At 38.8% G+C, this 5,000-nt stretch overlaps 1 protein-coding gene across 4 annotated transcripts in view; it reads left to right on the top strand.

Annotated features, from left to right (window-relative positions):
• The window catches only part of LOC143037487 (uncharacterized), a 66,741-nt gene that overhangs the window by 47,517 nt on the left and 14,224 nt on the right, over positions 1-5,000 (top strand). Inside the window, exon 1 of one of the 4 annotated variants that reach the window (XM_076205784.1) lies at positions 2,186-2,267. The exons of the other annotated variants lie outside the window; for them this stretch is intronic. The gene's annotated coding sequence lies outside the window, so the exon portion shown is untranslated. Of the gene's footprint in view, positions 1-2,185; positions 2,268-5,000 lie in introns of those variants that run through there. 4 annotated transcript variants of the gene reach the window in all.

Here is a 5,000-nt window from a genome sequence, read left to right as displayed (position 1 = left end):
TAATCTGATTAAGGAAACTGTTAATCCCGGGTTAAATGAATTTAACTTTTCTCTGTGGAAAGAATGGGTGGGGTGTTTGTATCTAGTTTAAGTTAATCTGGTTAAACATACTGTTAATCCTGAGTTATTTAAAATTAACTTTAAATCTGATCTAGTTAAACACACTGTTAATCCTGGGTTATTTAAATTTGACTTTTCTCTGTGGAAAGAGTGGTTGGTGTTTTTTAAATCTAGTTTATGTTAATCTGATTGAAGATACATTATTCCTGGGTTATTTGAATTTAACCTTTTTCTGAGGAAAGAGTGGTTGGAGGAGTTTATATCTAGTTTAAGTTAATCTGATTAAGGAAACTGTTAATCTTGTATTGAAATTTAACTTTTCTCTGTGGAAATAGTGGTTGGAGGGTATTTGTATCTACGTAGTTTAAGTTAATCTGATTAAATATACTGTTAATCCTAGGTTATCTAAATTTAACTTTTCTCTGATGAAAGAATGGTTTAGGGGTATTCTTATCTAGTTTAAGTTAATCTGATTAAAGAATCTGTTAATCCCAGGTTAATTGAATTTAACTTTTCTCTGAAAATAGTGGATGAAGGGGTGTTTATATATAGTTTAAGTTAATCTGGTTAAGGAAACTGTTAATCCCGGTTTAACTGAATTTAACCTTTCTCTGTGGATTGAGTAGGCTTTCCTCTCAGACGAATAAAATCGCCTGGCTCCAGAGAAAGTAGTCATGAACTGTGGTCATGGACATTTCTCTCTGCCTGACCTCTTGGAGATAAAAAAAAAAAAAAAAAATAGTTTCACTAATAAGGGACATGACCCCCAAGATTCAGCAAGAGGGAAAGTCTGTTCATGTTTGCATGAGGGCTTGATATTCAATTTCTTTAATAATTTCATTCTAACGTGATAGTAACTTAGCTTAACTTAGAGAAAATCTTTCTAGGGGTTGAAAGGTTAATCTAGATGGGATTATAACCCTTTTCCTTCTAGAAGGGTGTCAGGAGACGATTGGAAGTTAGGATGAAAGAGAAAGTTCACAGACAATAAGGGTTGGGTCAAGCGGCGATCAAAGCTTAAGGAACATCTTTATGATGTGCTGTTTCCGGATTTGGTCGATCTTCGGTTAGGTCCATACTGATCCGGTTTCATTCGGTTCCAGAGAACCGGATGTTGCATGGAAGACACATGGTGCATGACTGTTGCGCATGACCGATGCGCAGAGGCTATGCGCAGATGTTTTGTCCTGAGGATGTTTTTGTGCGAAATGTGACGTCTGCTCGATTTTGTCGAAGTCGATCATGAATCGACCATAGACAGTCGATCTATTGACTCCTCAAGCACACAGGTACACACAGGTACACACACACACGCACACACACAGACACACACACACACACACACACACACACACACACACACACACACACACACACACACACACACACACACACACACACACACACACACACACACACACAAAGGGTAAGAGGAGACATGATTACATCTGATAAACACAATAAAAGGAAATAGATTTATTGGTAAAAAAAAAAAAAAAAAAAAAGAATGTTAAGAAACAAGACAATGGAAGAAGGACATAAAGTTTAGTTTTCCATATAAAGCGACGGGTAAATGAGACTTATTGCCAGGCGAGATATTGCGCCATCAATCTACATGACTTCGCATCAACAACAACATCCCCTTCCGTCTTGGGTGGCCCCTTTCCATTTATTCTGGCTGCCGCCAGGTGATTTTATTCTTCTCCACTGCATCCTACGATAGTGCAGGCGCGTTAAGTTGGTGTTCAGTTGGAGATTATTAGAATATATTAATAACAACGGAAGTCCACGAGTATAAACATTACATCGCATAGTACCCATAGCACATAGGACACCGGCGCAAGATTGTCCTAAGGGGAGAGAAGCGCTGGTAAAGTGCAATTCATAGCAACAGCAACATCACATTCACACGCACACACAAACACATACACAAACACTCATGACAGAGCACAAAAACTCCGAAGACGAAGAAAGACTCGAATGACGCGAGAGCGCGCGTGGTGGGGGCCATGTTCTGGTGGCGTGTTGTGTCCCTCGCGGTAAAATCCCCGACATAGTTTTTGCCTCCCGTTCTGTCCGAGTCAGTTGGAAGTTGAAGGTGGCCTGGATCCTCACCTTGTTCTTGTTGACGTTCTGGTCCTTCCAGACTGTTCAGTCTGAATCTGGAATCCGTACTAGTCAGTTGCAATCTGACAACCTGTGTACAGGTAAACACCGGATTGTATCGTAATTCTTCCGGGTGATTTCTGGAATGGTGGTGAATAATGTTGACACCAGTGTTGTGATAGTGTGCAAATTTTTTGGTGGATTTATTTATTTATTTATTTATTTTTTAAATTGAAGATTGAAGATTGAAGAGATATGGTGTTTGATGGATAGAGATAAGACGCCGAGATGGACAAGAAGCTTAGGGTTAAAATTGTGAGTAACGACAGAAAAACAAAATTGTCAAGAATAAAAAAGTATCCATTCAACTACGACTTGATCCAAAAATATCCTGGTTTTAGTTGTCCTATCTCGTGGGATATCAAGGAATTAAGAAAATGAGAAAAAGACAAAAGAGATAAGAAAACACAACGCCATAAAAGTCGACTTGGATAAAACACAATCTGAAACCTAAAAAAAGAAAAAAACAAAACTGAAAAAAAGGAGACGATTGCTGTGAATTCTGTTTGTTAATCTTTTTTTTATTTCTAATTCTTTATATTTTGTTATCTTTTTAAAGTTTCATATTGTCTTTGATAAATATGGGAAGATATTAAACTCCCATATTTTGTTTTGGTTAAAACCCAAGTAGTCATTAATCTATTATTTTTATCTAATTACTTATTCATTTATCAATTTGTTTATTTAGCTATTGATTAATTAATTAACTGAATTATTTATTTGCTAATTCATTTATTTATCTATTTATCTACTTATTTATATATTATTTTATTTATTTATGTATTCATCTATGCATTCATTCATTTAGTTTCTATTTCCTAAAAACCAATGCAATAAAGATAAATTCATTACGTTTATTCTAGTTAATACCAGACTATTTCATTCAGCTGATAGATAACACTCTATGTCAAGATTCTCATTCTACTGTCTAAGTCATGTACCTCATCACTTATGTACTTCTGTTGGCTGTCCTTCCGGAGATTAAGTCAACTATAGTCTGCGCTTTCCTCTCTCTCTCTCTCTCTCTCTCTCTCTCTCTCTCTCTCTCTCTCTCTCTCTCTCTCTCTCTCTCTCTCTCTCATTTCCCATCTATGTGCTATTTGAAATTGATTTTTACATTCTGCATATAGTATAGGAAGCCGTATTGTACAATGAACATCACTTTATAGGTTTATAACAACGATTACCTATACCCCATCCCACATGTCTCACTTGTACCCCTCGACGTGGCAACATGGCGGAGAAAAAGCGCTGTTGCCACGTATCATACACTAAACGGACTTCTTGCAGCGCACAGGCTATATCTTTCGGATTGTGGACCAATTAGTGAGCTTCTGTGGTCCTTCAGTTGGGCCATGGTCCACACGTAGTGAAGCATTGGTCTCAACTGAACAGGCTTCAGGAGTCTTCCTCTGAAGCGTTGCTCACTGAAGCCACGTTAAAAACAAACAATGGAATACACGATGTCATCGACTATAAAACATAAACAATAAAACGAAATGGTGGCAGACACCATTCGTTTTCTTCTGGTTGGCTTATGACGATCTTCTTTGGTCCTGGGGGAGGGGGGAGAGGGGGAGGGGAAGGGAGAGGGGGATAGGGTGAGCACTTCCATTGACAGATAAAATCACATGACAACAGACTGACTGTTTCTATCACCCGTGGTTGATGTTAACGAAAGTCTAATGCGGTTGACCACTTATGACAAAAAGTACAATTTTGTTGACAACTGATTGAAAAAGAAAAATAATGAAATTAATTCATCGGGACCTTATGCCAGCTTGAAATATTTTCCTCTGGTTGTTTTCAGACAATTTTATTTATGTTACAGGGAATCTTTGGGTGTGAAAATTAATTACTTTTAGTCCTTTAAAAATGTGTACTATCTTTGGTGTGTGTGTGTGTGTGTGTGTGTGTGTGTGTGTGTGTGTGTGTGTGTGTGTGTGTGTGTGTGTGTGTGTGTGTGTGTGTGTGTGTGTGTGTGTGTGTGTGTGTATGTGTGTGTGTGTGTGTGTATGTGTGTGTTTATGTGTGTGTGCGTGTGTATGTATGTGTGTGTATGAGTGTGTGTGTGACTGTGTATTTACCAAATTGTATTATCTATATGTAGTACTTTGGAGTATACGGAAGGAGCAACGCTTGTGGAGTCCTGTTTTTGCTCTTCAATTTATCATACCTGTGTGTGTGTGTGTGTGTGTGTGTGTGTGTGTGTGTGTGTGTGTGTGTGTGTGTGTGTGTGTGTGTGTGTGTGTGTGTGTGTGAGTGTGTGTGTGTGTGTGTGTGTGTGTGTGTGAGTGAGTGAGTGTGTGTGTGTGTGTGTGTGTGTGTGTGTGTGTGTGTGTGTGTGTGTACGCGTGTGCGTCATTACCACGATCATAGACACTCATTTCACCTACACAGTGATTCGTCATTTCACTGTGGCACTGCATCAGTGCCAGAAGGGTGTGGCACTTCAGATGCGGGTTGTTTCCTTCTCGGAAATCCATCCCTTCAATTCACAAACACACACACACACACACGCACACACACACACACACACACACACACACACACACACACACACACACACACACACACACACACACACACACACACACACACACACACAATAGTATGTGCAAAAACCATACAAGAATTTAAGAATAATCTAGATGCTGAAACCCTTCCCGTATAATAGAACTAGGTAAAAACTAGGTAAACTACGTAAACACACACACACACACACACACACACACACACACACACACACACACACACACACACACACACACACA

Source organism: Oratosquilla oratoria, chromosome 22 (assembly GCF_046742065.1).
Source record: "Oratosquilla oratoria isolate Oo_2021 chromosome 22, ASM4674206v1, whole genome shotgun sequence".
Lineage (NCBI taxonomy): Eukaryota > Metazoa > Arthropoda > Malacostraca > Stomatopoda > Squillidae > Oratosquilla > Oratosquilla oratoria.
This window is presented reverse-complemented; position numbering and strand designations above follow the sequence as displayed.